Below are 17,630 nucleotides of genomic sequence, written 5' to 3' on the forward strand. Positions count from 1 at the left end.
ATATTCTCTAATAATAAAATAAATATTTTACCATATTTTAAGGAAACAAAATGTTAGATAAATCAGGCAAATGTTATAAGAACAAACACTTCTGTAAAAAACCTTCAGAATATAAATAAAATAAGGAATAAAAATGAAAAGTTTGATGTATGTAAGTGCTGCTGAATTGGAGATTTATGGCTTATGATCAAGTGCATCACTTGGAAGTGTCTTGTCTTAAAAAATTAACTTTGTCTCAAGTTATAGAAATACAACGAAGGAGGGACATATTAGGATCTCAATTAGGATTCATAGGATTTTAGCCATTTGTTGATTATCGGTCATAACATGAAAATAATGATTGCCTAACCAGTATTGGTCAGAATTTAAATGTTGGTGGATCCCTAGTTTATATACATTTTCATTCAAAAACCTTTTCATGGCACTGTATATATCTATTCATTCTGTGATTTTATTCTAATATGTATAAATTTTATGAATAGAAACAATTTAATTCACTACAGAATATTTTATATATATATATTATATATATGCATTCATATTTATGTACACACACACAAATAAATATATACACACACACACACACACACACATATATATATATATATACACATATATATTAGTATTTCCCTTCTCAGCTTGTGGAGCTGTTTGTGATGAGCTTTGATTCATCATGTGACTTTCTCATCACCACCAGTTTTTGGTCTTGAATTAGTATTAAGGCAAAACTTAAAAATTAAAATTACAAATCTGAAATGTTATGTTTAAATATGCAAATGAGGCATTATTTAATTAAATATGTACTAATTTCCAGAAAATAAATCTGAACACTGTATAAAGTACTTCTCTCCTTCACCTCTGATGTTTAACTACATTTTTTTTGAAAGTGGGCTCTTCTGAGAAAAAAAAGCTGTAAAAAAACCATAGCAACCACCTAGCAACACCCTGCCTCATGTAAAAGTCTAGTTGCAACCCTGATTTCTAATGTCTGGGGATCTCAAACTACATCTCCTTCTCACCAACATGCTGTCTTAAATATTTTGCATATCCCAGCATGCCGCATCAGACCGAGCCCGATCAGCACATGCAATATTCAGCTGCTCGCTTACAAACACATTTCATCTGTCACGGACGTACACCCATTTACACACTCACACTTAGATAAACATCCCATACATGGCGTCTGACAAGCCTGTCTGTGGTCACTGTCATATTCACATCCCAAGGGTCAAAAGAGAAAAAAACAATGAACAAAACAAAAATCCCTTCCTCCCTTCCTCCAGCAAAAACCCTCTCCACTATAAGTAGAAAACACATTAGCAGTCTGAAGAGGAAGTGAGTAAAAAAAGTGAAGTGAAAAAATCTTTGCATGGATCAAAGCTACGCTTTCAAATGCACCAAACAATTGTGAGTAAACAACGCACTCATGACTGGATTACGCTACACAGGTGCAGCTCTCAAAGAGACAGCGTGACGCTCGAGGAACAGAGGAATGGGCTACATCTGCGTTCACACAGAACGAGAAAGACCGAGACACTTAAAGGCGTCTCTCGCCTTCATTAATTTCCAATCAGAGTGGGGACAGATTGAAGGATACTCAGATTAGATGGAGCAGTCACAGCGCATGTGACAGATAGGCCAGATTAAAAGAGCGAATAGAGATATTAATAACCATCATAACCGTGTCCGGCCGTCGAGCCTGAGACACGCTGCCACCCACCCGCGAGTGGAAATCTTGTATAAAGAAAATTAAGCACTGTTATCTGTCTCTGTCCAGGGCGAAAGGGGCCTTTAAACAAATGAATGTGACACAGCCACAATGGCAACAATGCAATACACAAGCACGCAGACACGCTCGCTCATATATCACTTCAGATGATAGATGAGACCGTTGGCATGAAGGGGTCCGAGCGCAAATGAAACAATCCTGTCAGCGCTCTATATTCTACGCTCAACGAGATATAAATAAACCGAAGGAGAAAAAACTAAGTTGCTATGCACAATAGGTACAATATAAAACTTGACTGTCATATTTCTCAGACGGCTTTTTAGATAGCGAGATATTTCTGTGTCAAGGTCTCCTATTCAAGGGTCATGCGCTTCGCTATCTCCATTGACTGATTGTTGGCATCCACATAAGTTAACATTCATTCTAAAGAAAGTGAAGTGAATACAAATGAATTAAAAGAATATGAGGGGAAAATAGAGCAGGTACATAAAAGAATTTCCACAAAATCAAGAAACAGGAGGGTTGGCTGACTGACTGACTGCATAAAACCTGTGCCACTGAAAACACGGAATAAAGCTGTTAAACCAAACTCCGTATAATGTAATATTCCTGCGGCCAACACACTGTAAAACACATTATGGACTCCGGTTTCTTTTTCCCCTGTGCATGAGTGCAAAGATAAATATTTCTCTTAGTTGCGGGACCGCAAATTGATGTTGCCATTAAGAACAAGCTCCAAAAGCACACACACACATACACAAAAACACACACTGTTGGACGATTAACAGAGTGTACACCGCATCCCAGGGGTGAGAGGAACTTTACCAACCCACAATTCCACGGCTCTCTTCCTCTCTTGATATATCCGTTTGTCTCTGTCTATGTTTCACTAATATTCTGATCTGATCTGTCTCTCTTCTCGATTCGTATATTTGTAGAGTAATGAGACTTGGACAAGAATGTGGCAGAGGTTTGAGCAGAGAGTTTGGCTAGAGAAAAACAAACACTCCCTGAGAAGGGGAAAACGACATGATTTCTCTTCCTTCCTTTTCTACGTAGAAAAAAAAAGAGCTGTTAGAGGGAAAAATCACAAATTTTTCACTAGACATTGTTGAGGGATAGTTGAAAATAGTTGATAGTTGAAAAAATGAAAATTCTGTCATCATCATTTACTCTCATTTTCTTTAAAACCTGAATGATGTTATGTATTCTGTGGAACAAAAAAGAAGATATTTAAAAGAATATTTAAAACTGTTTTTGTCCATACAATGAAAGTCAATGGGGTCCAAAAAAAAAAACAGGCATTCGTATCTTCTTTCGTGTTACACAAAAGAAAGACAACATGAGAGTGAATAAATAATGATGACAATTTTAATTTTTGGGTGGACTATCCCTTTAATGGTGGTATTATTTTAATTGCTATATGCAACAATACACAAAATATTGACACCAAGATGCATTACATTCAGATCTCAGGTCATCATGTGCAATAAAACTATATACTTGAAGCGTAGCATGAATTATAGTCAGTTATTCTTTTGTGTGCAGCACTTTAGATACATGTCTACTTAATTAGGTGCTAATTAATTATCACACGCTTTAATGAGGACGCTGACATTCTGTAAATTGAGGGTGTAGCTGTGAAAAAACAGGCGTTCGGGAACGAGAAAAAAAACCTAAATAAATAAATAACTAGACTCCGTGCTTACGAACATGGCTTCGTGCTCATAATGATATAAAATATTCTTCCCCCGTTTAAGGCCCTATTAACAATTTAAATGACCCTGACGCCAAGCTTTTCCACAGGCCTGCTCTAGTTAAAGATCCAGATCCCCAAGGCCCATTTAACAAGGATATTACTAAAATCCAGCACAATCATTACCGATGAGCTTGTTTTAATGCAGACTCTTTAACTGATTGCTGACCACAACTTGTGGACGAGATCTCAGTTCTCACTGCGATAATGTAGAGCAGAACTGTGCCAATACTCAAATTATCATTGTTCTTTCACACAATATTAAGCTGACTGTTTATTTATTTATGTGGTCATAATTTAATGTCTAACAAATCAAATGATGGTACTCAAGTAGGCACTCTAAAAAAAAATGGAAACTCTGAAACTAGCAGAAAACTTAGTGCAGTTCACATCTATGAGCTGCAATACTAAATAAAAGCTAAGCAAAACAAAAAAACGCAAGAAACCTAGTTGCAAGGGATAGTGATGACAGACTTTAAGCAAGCTCCAGAGCGTCTATTTAAAATAAAAATAAAAATAAAAATAAAAATAAACTAAAGAAAGAAAATCACAAATAAGAATGAATTCAATTTGATGAAAAATAATCTACTGTATGCAATCATCATTTAAATTGTACTTAATTTAATTTTCATTTTTTTAATCAAAATCAATCTTTTACTCTAAACATATTTTCAATTATTATGTGATCATGTTTTTGTAAAGCACAGTACATCCTTATAAGAATGAATTCAATTTGATGAAAAATAATCTACTGTATGCATAATCTACTGTATGCAATCATTTAAATTGTACTTAATTTAATTTTCATTTTTTTAATCAAAATCAATCTTTTACTCTAAACATATTTTCAATTATTATGTGATCATGTTTTTGTAAAGCACAGTACATCCTTCAGATGTCAACATTAAGATGTCAGCATTATTTCTAAAATTAATATTTACATAATGTACCACGTTAACAGGTTCACCTACACTGCTTTTCAGAAGCCATGGCAAAAGAAGAAAGACTGTGTACCGCAACATAACTGCAAGAAAACTCTATGATTTGTCTTCGTGGGCTGCAAGCAGAAGCAAACATACTACATGAACAACGTGAATCATATCCTCAAACGAATCTTACCACCTGTTTCTTTTTAGTGACTCAAAAACATATAGCATGACTGGTGAATCGTTAATCACGAATAATGACTCTTTTGAGCCGGTTCTTTTAATGAACAGTTCTATGCAATTTACAACACAAGATCAGGGAATTTCTTTAATATATAAGCAAAATAAACTGAAATTAATTGGATCAAATCAAATCCAACTCAAATTGAGAGCTTGTATCAAAACAGATCAGGAAGTCTGTATCAGTACCCAGTCCTACTTTAAAGATGAATTATGATTCAGCTCGAGAAGTCTCTAAAACACCTTGACACATTGAAAGCCTGAGTGTTTAATTACCAGTAATTTCTTTAGCTGTTATTAATTTCTTTTTATCTTTTTTTATCGTGTTTCCTTTTATTCTGAGTATATTGCTTCAACTTTACTACTTTTCCCATCCCTACACTCCTGAAACATTGTGTTAGTGCAGTCAAAGTTTCTTTTATCTTTCGGTCTGTCTGTCTTTCCCTTCTGTGAATGACCGTGCCTGTCTGCCTTTGAGCTTGGCCTGCAGGAACATCAAATCACTCAGGACATCTCGGAGGTCTGAATGTCACTCGTTTTCATCCCCCTCTTCCTGCCAGCCGTTGGCAGCAAGATGGAGGCAGAACACACCGGGGAAGAAGCGTTTTCTACCTCTCCGTTCCCTCGTCCTTCTATCCATCCATCCACCTCCCCTCAGCAGACACGTATAATTGGGCACATCATCAATTTTACAGCAGCTGTTTGAGTGTGAGTCCTCTCTGAGTTGTCTGAAGCCCTCTGTCTGTCCCCAGAGCTGAAAGGGTACATGCCCTGACACAGGCTCACTCCCAGGCTCCGGACGGCTTTTTATTACAGAGTTGCAGCCACTTTTTGAAGGTTACCACACACACTTCTATCTGGACACAATCCACAGACACAGCCAAATGAGAGCAAAAGCGCGCAGGGGAAGAGTAAAGGCAGGTCCAACAACGACTGCCCCCCACACACACACACACACACACACACACACACACACACAGCAACGCAGAAACACAGTTCCTTCTCTTTATTTTAGACAAGTTATTCCCGTCTGGGAGCAAAGTGCTGATGGCACTTTTATTATTCTTGTTATTTGTTTACAGTATTCAACTGCTGAGCCACCAAATTTGAGCATCTTCTCTTTTGTAGAGTCTTCAAAAACTGCTAAAATAAATCAGTCGGTTCACTGACAAGAACTGGCACAAAAGAACGATTTGTTTACTAATCCTGTTCCTGACTGAGATTAGTGGAAGTCCGATTTGTAAACAAATTCTAATAAATAAAAAAAAATCATTAAAATAAATAAATAAAACAAAGAAAAAAGGATATCCTATAACTTATTTTAAATAACTGTAGATAAAAACTATTATTGTCAATTTAAATCACTTATTTCTCATTTTTAAGAGTGCTAAAATTTTCAATTTGCCAGAAATATTCCAATTTGGCCTAGTCCCCTAACCAGAATTTTTTGACTTCCCTCTGTAATTTATTTACTAAAAAAAAAAAAAAAATTATGACAAACTGTTAAAACTGTATTTTCAAACTGTTCTTTTTTTTATAACATTGCATAACTGACCGTTTTAAAAAATGCAATAAAGATTACTGCATCATGATTTGATAGTATTCAGTTCAAATTGTGAACCATATTGTTTATTATTATACTTAATTATATATTGTAAACACTTAAAAATAGCATGCTTAAATACATTTTTTTTTCCCCAGAGAATTGCTGTGACCAGTTGAATCATTTGAATCATTGCAAATGAATGATTTGGTCCAATTTGTGAACCATATCGACCACAAACTCTACTATTTGGCTTCATAATGCATAAAATGTAGTTCGCAAGCCATATGAAGCGCTACTATGATGTTCTTGGGGGAAATTTATGGATATAGTAATTTACCCGATTGTATGTTAAAGACCCGTGAAAACTCTTTAAAATGTTCCTTTATATATAATAATTTTCGCATCCACTATTGCTTTAGTACAAAGGTAAAATCATCAACCCAAAGCTAAATTTGGGCCTAGTCTTGTTCAAAACTGGGTTTAACAGCCTAGACAGACAGAAGATGGACAGAATAATATGGATAGGAAGAGAATGTATTAGTTTCAAAGGGATGAATGAGAGAGAGAAGGGCCATGGCCTGTCTGTGCGAGAGCAAGCGCTGGGTAATCAGGCCCCATTTCACTGGCCTTTTTTCACTCCGCTGGGCTCTGTTTTATTCATTGGTTCAGCCCTGACACTGCCGCGCTTCTGCTCTGACAAATCACTTCTGATTAAGACAAATCTTTATTAGCCGGCCACTCAACTTTCTATTAATCATTCTCTTCTTTCTCTCTCTCTCTCAGTCTCTCTCTTCCCAGCTCACACAGCACATCTCACACACTCTTCTAAAGGCCTGATTACTGCCGATTGTTGTGTGTGGAGATGTGAGGGCTTCTTCTGGCTGATAAGACACAAGTTTAATGTGTATGAATGACCACGCCAGAGGGAGAGTGTGCGCTAATAGAACCATTTGTTTAAGCTGGGGGGGGGGAAGACAGAGAAAATGAACCCTGATTTCCCCTCCTACTTCCACTCCTCTGAGATTGATTTGAAAGGGAAGACTCTCTCAGAGACCCTGGATGGACCGGAGAACAAGGCATGCTGGAGAACAGGTTCAACAGCAGAATGCCCCATGAGCTCAAAAACAAGCAAAGATAAGAATCGCATCAATAGCGACCGACTTCTGTATCAGTGAGCTTACAGTTGAAATAAAAGCAGATAGGAGTGATTCTTCAATTAGAAGAACTTTTCTATCCTCTAGAAAAATGTTAATAAATCAAATTAAAGAGAGAAACAATTTTCTATAGGACAGCCTATAACTAACTATGCATAAAACATATTGTTTAAAATTATTAGTCACTTTAATGACTTATTTCTCAATTTTAAGTGCTGAAAGGTTAAATTTGCCAGAATTAATTAATAAAGAAATAAATAAAACTAACTAGACTAGCCAGTAAAATTTTATAACATACCATCTCACTTTGACACTTTGAAAAAAAATGCAATTAAATTTAATATGTTTGCATCATGATCCTATGTTTATTCAATGAAAACAAATCATTATTTTATAAATTATATATATAATAATTTATTTATTATAAATTATGTATAAAATAATTAATAAATTATCTTATATAAGTGCAAATATGATAAATGTTTTAACATAAATTACTTGCATTTTTCTAGACGTTAAATAGTCAAAATACCAATAATTGCACAATCGCCCACAAATTGACATACAACTAAGAGAAAAGGGAGCCCAAACAACAGCACTTACAGTAAAACCTAACCGCTGTTGATGTGGTGGGTGGGAAAGGTGTAGGGTGGTTAGTTTTTCTTTCAGCAAATTGCTTCAATTTAATCAACTGGCATTACTGAAGCATCCAAATGAAAACTAATAGAGTCTGGGGCAGGTCTTGATTGCCTCACTTACAAAAAGTACAGGCTGCCCACTGCTTTCAGGTTCCTCAATTAAACAGGCAGAATTTCCATGGGCCACTGGAGAGCCATACATCTACCGTGCCCGAACCGGTCAATCCGCACCCATCAAATGGACCTCATTCACTCGTTCACTTCGTTCTTTCGGAGGAGGAAATTATTTCATCGTGCAGATTAGGCCCCAGTTGAGATGAAATGTGCACCAAACGTGACCGAGCGAAATTAATAAACAGTGGTACACTGTCAGTTGACTTTATTAATATTGATGCATGTGCCGCCACTTTATTTGGTGCATTTTTTCCATCCCTTTCAGAGCAGAGAGGGCCAGTCCAAAAGATTAGTCTTTGTGTACAGTCACTGGCGTTCGAAGAAAGCAAGAAAACACATGCATTCGTCTTCATATGTCATGATAAACACGAATCAGACTTCAGTGCTGCGAATATGCATTTTTTGGCTGACAAAATACGAAACATGAAATGTGAATAGGAAATGCGTGCTGTAATTCACTCTGAGCTGCAGAGGAGAATAGGAAGGAAGAAGCAAAGCTGGTAAAAGAGCGAAAAGAGAGAGAAGTGAGAAACAGATAAACGCAAGCTGGCGTGGCTGCTGCAGTGGGAGGCCTGCTCTTATAATCACCTCACTTCCTCCTAATCACATGCTGCACATCATTTACTGAACACCAGCAAACTTCACACCCTGCCAGACTCACGAGCTCCAATGTGTCGGACTGGAAGAAAATCCTGACGTTCTTTTAAACAGTTTAGGAACGTTAATGATCCCATTACTGTTGATTAAAGCCTGTAAAGCCTCTAATCAGAAAGTTGACAGGCAGATCAAACAGCCAAACACAAATTTTGCCTCTTAATTATCTGTAAAACACAACACCTCAGGGTGTTCATCCCTGCCTATCTCTGACAAAAACCTCAGTCGAAACGATGCCAAGATCTAACACTTCCTAACAGTTCATTATCCAATAAGAAAAAAAGCAAACAAAAACCCAACGAGCATTCAGATCTTAAAAGCAATCTTCACAATTAGCAGAGCGCTTGGGGAGCCCTGCAGTCCTGTGTATCGCAGGACTCCAAATTGAAACACCTTAATTATATTTGTCAAAACAATGTGCCGTCACCCTCATTTGCATGTTTTGACAGCCGCCCCCGAGTAGCTCTCAAGACTTTAGCACATTTAAACACCTACTGATTTTAGTTTTCACTTGCTCTCTCTTTTTAAATTAATCCATCGATCCACTGAGTTTTGTTTAAACGCTCTCTCCGTCCCACAGTAATCCACTCAAAACAATAGGAACGAATGAAGAATAGTGCTTGGACTCGTCATGTGATAGTACAGATTCATATTAAAGCAAGCTCTACCTGTGCCTAGAGTAAAATAACAATGCTCTTTCAGACCTACAGGTGGTCAGGTGTGCTTTGATCGGTTCAGCCGAAATAGATTGGAAACAAAGAAAGATCCACTGATTTGTTGCAATCGATTTTTTTGGTCTATTTGGTAAATTTTCGCTCACAGGTATTTGATTCATGGTACACAACAGAAAAAAGTTGCAGACCTCAGTAATATTAAGAACTTCAAGCTTTGCAGATAATCAGAGCCTTCAGAGCCACAATCCAGAACTTGTATTATTAGCCTAAATCAAGAGAAATCACAGGAACTATATATTTTATAGGGATAGGAAAAAACATAATAAAAATTACTTGTGCTGTTTCAAACCTGTACGCATTTACTTCTTATGTGGATCACAAAAGATGTTTTATACAACATTTTAACAGTTTATGGCCATAAAATACAAGTCATTGGGGTCAAAACAATATTGGACCCCAATGACTTTAATTTTATGGACAAAAAACAGATATTTTTCAAAGTATCTTCTCATATAGTAAGTCATATACAGGGTTGGAACAACATAAGGGTGAGTAGGCCTAAATAATTACAGAATTCTAATTTTTGTGTGAGCTATGTGCTGAAATTATAATTTTATGTCATGTCACAGAGATTTTTTTTCATTAAAATGATGGTCTTGTGAATAAAACCTACAAAAATATAGTTATATTAAGTGCTCAAGCACAAAAAGGGTTCCTTATCTGACCTATAAAACAGAAAGCAGAGGAGAGACGATGGCGATTATGCCTGTGTGACAGGCTGATCTCTGCGGGACAGCAGAGTTCTCCAAGGGCTCGGGGTCCTCAATTCATGCTTCATTATTTAGAACGTCTTCACAAAGCCCGGTCAGGTCTCTTACAAAGACAGCCCTGATTTCAGCCAAAACCCGAGCAAAAATCCGTCAAGAAAAAACATCTCTCTCTTCGCTTATATGCTGCTAAATACATCAGCGACGTGCCAATGATATGTAAAATATGTATTCTCACAAAACAAACAAAAATTCTCGGGAGAATTAGGACTGTCTGCAGTAATTTGACTTAAGTAGAAATGGAGGGCGTGAAAGCAAGACATCAAACATGAGTTTGAATCGGAAGCACGCGGCGGCATGCTACTCTGTGCTGTTAGGATTCGTAGCGCTGACAGAATCTGACAGTTACCAACACTTAGGGATTCTCCCACTCGAGCTTTGAGTTCATTAATACTCATGAGCCGAACAGTTGTCTCATAACACACAGAAAATGCACTGGTTAAACATGTTTACCGATCAGCTTATATAAAGCTGTGGTTGAAATGGACCCACTTTCAGGAAAAAAAGCCACTGCAAACTGAGAAGCTTTTAAAAATTAAATGAGCAAAGCTTTATGGGAACCTGGGGGGATCAAGATGTAATCTACTTCATGTAAATGGATGTTTTTTATGCAGTGACATTTTTGTTTTACACTTTGGAAACTTCTATAATGACATTAACACAAGTTAAAGTACTGTAACAGTAGAAATGACTGTTTCTGATTTATTTCTACTCCGAGTATAATTATCATACTGCCCATATCTAAGCTACACTACACAAAAACTTCCAAGCAAAATCTTTTTGCAGGCTTCATTGTTTTAGCCAGTAGGTGGCAACAAGTAACAGAATCATTTATGTGACTGATTTGTTCAAAACCACTTAAAACAGGTTGATTCAGGAATGAACCAAATGTCTATGTGAATGAGTCATTTAATCATTCACTCAACTTAGTTAAAAAAACTCATTGATTGATTCAGGAATGAAACGAGACTTTGAGTGAGTCACTGAATCACTCACTTAAACAAATAATTCAAAAACAGTGTTTTATTGAAAAATACCACTACTGTGTTGCTAGGAAGTGCATCAGATTCTGCTGAACTATTTTCATTGGTGGAGCAAAAAAAGACAAAATAACTGCCAATTTTATGACTAAAACAAAAGTTTCTTAGTATTAACTTACTGTACGGTTTACTGAACTTCTGTATAAAATCAATATAAATGTTCTGGTGTCTGGTAGCTGCTAATAAGGTCCTCTTTTCTAGCTTAAAATATTACAGTCTTCACCTGGATTTGGTGGCGGTGTAATTATGCCTTTGTCCTTCTGTATTCTTTTTTCCAAGGTTTCCTCTGCATTTTTTTCTATTGCAAAGAGGCAGGGGCATCTGCTTGCCAGAACACTACTGCTTTATCGGCACAAACAACACCAGTTTGTCTGTTTCTTTAGGTTAATACCAACACACTTCCCATCACTAGAGAACGGCAAATAAAAACACTATTATAAGGAGGAGATGAGGCATGGTGGGAGCACACAAAAGAGATGCATCATGCGGCTCATTTAACAATAGCCATGGCTAGCCTGATGAAGAGGGATTATTGTCAAATGCCAGAGTGAAAATACACAACATAACATCAGCACAAAGGGCAGGAAAACACAATCTATATTTGGTTTGAATCCAAGTAATGTCAAGGCCTCAAGTTACAATCTTCGAACGCTTCGTCCTTTCTACCAATTTTCTCATTTTGCACCTCCTTTGCTTTTTAAAATACTTACAACTTACAACATACAATGGGCACCACTGCACATGAAGAACCAAAAAAATACTAAAAAACCAGAAGAGCTTGTCAAAATAAAATGGCATCTCTTGATTTCCAGTGTGTAGTGGCATAAACCTCTTCCTAGTGAACTGATGACGACTGTGTCTAGACAACATTTTCTGAATCAAATGTAATCATCCAATCACAAATGGTGGAGTTGTGGCAAAGAGTCATGGCAAAACTGAACAGATCATGTTATGAACAGGGTTGGAAAATTACAATAAAAAGTTTATGAATACCATAAAGTGCCAAGTGTGCAATAGAAACCAATGTTCTAAGAGTTCGCATGACTACTTTTAGCTAACAAAACTTCAGGGCTAAGTTTTCAGTGTGTTTCAAGCTTAAAGGGATACTCCACCCCAAAATGAAAATTTTGTCATTAATCACTTACCCCCATGTCGTTCCAAACCCGTAAAAGCTTTGTTCACCTTCGGAACACAATTTAAGATATTTTGGATGAAAATCGGGAGGCTTGTGACTGTCACATTAACTGCCAAGTAAATTACACTGTCAAGGTCCAGAAAAGTATGAAAAGCATCGTCAGAATAGTCCATCTGCCATCAGTGGTTCAATCAGAATTTTATGAAGCGACAAGAATACTTTTTGTACGCGAAGAAAACAAAAATAACGTCTTTATTCAACAATTCGTCTCCTCTGTGTCTCTCCGCATCACCGTAGCGCCATTTTGGAGAATATCCACTGTGTCAGCCGCGACACACGGATGCACAGTTTTCGTTCAAATCAAAGCATAAATACACGTAGAAAACGTATCCTTGTGTCGCGGCTTACACAGAAGAGCGTACACTGCTTGCGTTCAGTGGATATTGGATATCCAAAATGGCGCTACGGTGATGCGGAGAGACACAGAGGAGACGAATTGTTGAATAAAGTCGTTATTTTTGTTTTCTTCGCGTACAAAAAGTATTCTTGTCGTTTCGTAAAATTCAGATTGAACCACTGATGGCAGATGGACTATTCTGACAATGCTTTTCATACTTTTCTGGACCTTGACAGTGTAATTTACTTGGCAGTCAATGTGACAGTCACAAGCCTCCCGGTTTTCATCCAAAATATCTTAAATTGTGTTCCGAAGACGAACAAAGCTTTTACGGGTTTGGAACGACATGGGGGTAAGTGATTAATGACAAAATTTTCATTTTGGGGTGGAGTATCCCTTTAAATGCCTTTTGAAGAGCAACGTTTGGCTATATGTGAACCTGGGGGCTTCTTTAACTGTGGACACTTTTGGCCCAGTGGATATTAGAAAATAGTCTTCTGAAAACACTTACAAAGTCAAAATCAAACTTACTTAATTCTTTTAATTTCGCAGTCAGTTTTTATGTATGCTAAATACACACAATTCAATCAAAATTTTTTTTCAATTTTTGCATAATCTGAAATCAAGCATAATAAAATATAACTTGATTTTTTATTTTTTTATCACGTCTCAAACCTTTAGTTGAAAAAAATTAAGAATTTTTTTTCTAAATAAATAGAAATGTATATGATTATTTTAAATTTTATTGTATTTTATTTTTATGTTTTGCTTATTAATGAATAGTTTTTTTAATGGAATTTTCATAGTTTAAGATTTTAAAGTCTGGGTCTTCGTTAAGTGAAATATTCTACATTATATACATAAAATTTATACATGAATGATAAATGGTAAAAACGTTTTCCACGTCAGTTTTAATATGATCTTCATATAAAATGGTGAAATCAGTTCAAGTTAAGTTGAAGAAACACCCACCTACAAACTACAGACAATATTCCATTGCCATGGACGCCAACAACCTTGACTGTCTTCATAAGCGAAGCATAGCACTGAAAGACTTCAATGGTATTGAAGTGCAGCGAAGCTGTGGGATCTGCATGGTTTTAAATGTTGTTAAATGCAAAAGCATGCATTGGACTGAATATCACCCATGGTCAATGAAAGTCGGCATGTAATCAGTGGCAAAGAGTTGAATTAACTGCACCAGCCCTGACAGGCCAAGCAACCTCCCTGCCATCTCATCCACTAATGAAGCATAACTAACTTTTTAGACATGGCAGAACTAATTTAATCTAACTTCTCAGAGTGCGGTGCCATCAAATTAATTATTCATAAAGGACAGGATATTATAACTCAATTGTCAACTCGTCGCTGTCCTTTTCAAATCCCTCTGTCTGCCTCCTCGCTTTTGTCTTCCGTCTTCATCTTTTTCTCGCACTTGTACTTTTAATCTATTACAGAGAGTTACACATTGTCATGGTCGCAGTTGAACAAAATAATTAGCTTGTGTTTTTTGAAGTTGGTTGTGGTGGTCGGTGGTTTTATTCGGGAGTGGATCCCCACGGGTGTCTGGAATGCGACTGTGGGGCCAACTCCACCAAAGCACGGAGACACGAAGCGGGTAATAACAAAACGCATATACCTTTACCACTCACATGAATAATACATGTCATCTAACAGAGCCCACCTTTCTTTTATGTTGCTTGGATCAGTGGGCAGGAAGAAGTGATGAGTTTGGTACCACTCACAGCAGCCTGTTGCCACACACACACACACACACACACACACACACACACTCTCTCTCTCTCTCTCTCTCTTTCTAGTCAGCATGATGGAATGTGACCCCAGCGTGAGTGACGGGAGGAGAAGACGTGGTTTCATCAGGACTTCCCGCAGACATCAGATCTCAAAGCCACAGTACAGGTGAGACACTTGCAGGGCCAGATGGGACACACACATACACACAAAGAGACTTAATGCACTACAGCTGTATTAAGATTCAGATTTAACAGAGAAACCAGTCTGTAGGTGTTTTACTATGCAAAATCTACATAACTTTCATACACATTATTGCAAATGAAGGATGCAACTCAAGCTTTAAATGTTTTGTTTTTGCACAAATGTAAATTCTGTCATCATTTACTCACTCTAATGTCATGCCAAGCTTGAATGACTTCAATCTGAGGAATGCAAGTGGTAATATTTTGAAGAAAGTTCAAGCTGCTTTTTACCGTATGCAATTAAAGTCAATGGTGATGAACACTGTCAAACTCCAAAAAGAACGAAAAAGAGACCGCAATTACTGCATGATGATCCCTTTAAAGGGACTCCCTTTAAAACATAAAAATAGAAATAAATGTGTTAAACATTATCTGGAAAATATTAACATAATATTAATATACACTGCATTTTTTTTTCTTCCCACCATACAAAGTAGTGTTGCATAAACCAATAAATAATTTTGATTTATTTCATGATTTTTGACCAGGGTTTAGAAAGAAAATTAAAACCGTAATTTCAAATGTCTTATTTTATTTTAATATGAATGTGGGGACAGTATGATATGTTTTTAAAACAAAAACAAAAAGAAGAAAAAAAAACTTTTACATAACTTCCTATTCAAACAAACACACACACACACACACACACACACACACACACACACACACACACACACACACACACACACATATACATATCACAGTTTTCACATAAATATTGTATTGCCTGACCACAAAATCATCATTATAATGATTTATGATGGATCGTGTGCCACTAATGAATAAATGACATTTTAAGATGTAAAAAAAACAAAAAAAATTGAAAGAGAAAATTGTAGAAAATTGTAATTGTAATAATAGAGAATTTAAATTGTAACAATATTTTACAATATTACTGTTTTTATTTTAGTTTTATCAAATAAATGCAGCCTTGGTGAGCATAAGAGCTTCCTTCAAAACCATTAAAAAATGTTACCGATTCCAAACAACTGAATGGTAGTGTATTTTGCATTTATTTATTAATTTGTTTATTATTTTCTATATTATTTTTCTCTGAATTTGGACATTTGACAGCTATACTGACGAATTTCACTCTGCTTCTCACACAAATCTCACGGTTTCAGAAGACTTCAAATATAGTGTACAAGTCATATGAGGGTGAATAAATGATGACAGAATTGTAATATTCGAGTAAACTCGTATTGTATTGTAATTGTAATTAATTAAGAATTGTAATTTAGAGAAATTCAAGGAAACTCGCAAAAGAACATGTACACAGTCACTGCTGAACACACACAGTGACACACAGATCTGCGAGACAACAGCTGTGTGGTCGTGTAAGACAGGGGCCCTGCTGTCAGTGATACGCTGCTGTTTATGGACTGACAACAGCCTCACAAACAGAACCCAGTACCAGGACCACAAGCTGCCCCGAACATCGCCTAACAAAGACGTGACTGTCTCCAGCCTTGGCCTACCAAAACCACACATTGTTTCTCCGGTGGCCGGAGACATGACTGCGGAGTCAGACAAAAAGTGAATTGGTTGACCACACAAGAATGGAAAAAAAGCACACAAAAAAAAAACAACATCAGGGTTTTGGCTTTCGCTTTAAACTAAACAGTACATATCCTTTTACGCATCATATTAATATCACGGCTCTTTTCACACATCCTTCTCACTTTGCACCATTTCAGCCTTTATTTATTAAATGATCTTTTTTTCCCAAGTTTAGTGGGAATTGGAGTGATTGTACTGTACCAAGGTAAGAGCTCTTTTGTCCTCGAAACCAGTTCTCTCATGGAATTGCTTTGCCCAGCACAAAAACATATCATACAAAGCAACAAGAGAGCACATTCCATCTAGTTTCACTCACAGAGAGAACGTTTCTCAAGGTTAATGTAAACAGGTCTCTTTTTATTAGTCCCAGTGCAGGGAAATGTAGAGAGCTAAAGAGAGTTAAGGAAACTCAAAAGAGGCTTTTTTTCACCACATATCATCTGCTGAGTGCATTAAGGTCAAACAGAGAGTATTTGACTTCACACAAAAAGAACGGCCCTCCTATCTGGTAAATTCTGTAAACACGTATTTTCTAGTGGAGTCACTTCCTGTAAAGTCATTGCACTCTAATGCTCTTTTCATTCAGGAAACAAAATGTACGATTATGTTTCTGGTCCATTAATACATTACCACTACAGGCAAAAACTGCAATTTGATTGTTCTGCTTGAGTTGGTGTGTGTAAGAGCACAATAGTGTGACGGTAATGGACCTGTGAGTGTGTGTGTGTGTGTGTGTGTGTGTGTTACCAGGGGCTGGCTGCATTTTGTGTGGTGTGTACCAGCTGATTGTAATTGGTGCTGACGCGTGACAGGCCCCTGCTCCCTGCTATGCGGTGACCGTGGCAGAGGGCACTGACAGGGGGCTCACTTAGGGTGGCACAGTGTCCTGGCCTGGGCTAGCATGGTACCTCAACCCCGGGAGAAGTGCCCACCCCTGTCAAGAAAAGCCGGTGGGGCTAACGAGGGTGAAGACGTGCTGTTTAAAAATTCCTCCACATCAGGGATTCCATGAGGGATTGTCTACAGTCTCTGTGTACACCTAATTTTAAGGGTGGGCTGTGTGGCCACAAAAAAAAAAGTATGTGTATATATATATATACATGCATACATACATACATACATAAAGTAATTTTCTATTCTATATATATATATATATATATATATATATATATATATATACATA

At 36.9% G+C, this 17,630-nt stretch overlaps 1 protein-coding gene across 3 annotated transcripts in view; it reads right to left on the reverse strand.

Annotated features, from left to right (window-relative positions):
* LOC107702459 (vesicle transport through interaction with t-SNAREs homolog 1A-like) overlaps positions 1–17,630 on the reverse strand; it is a 136,852-nt gene that overhangs the window by 50,229 nt on the left and 68,993 nt on the right. The gene's annotated exons all lie outside the window — the stretch shown is intronic.

Source organism: Sinocyclocheilus anshuiensis, unplaced genomic scaffold (genome assembly GCF_001515605.1).
Source record: "Sinocyclocheilus anshuiensis isolate Anshui unplaced genomic scaffold, SAMN03320099.WGS_v1.1 scaffold190, whole genome shotgun sequence".
Lineage (NCBI taxonomy): Eukaryota > Metazoa > Chordata > Actinopteri > Cypriniformes > Cyprinidae > Sinocyclocheilus > Sinocyclocheilus anshuiensis.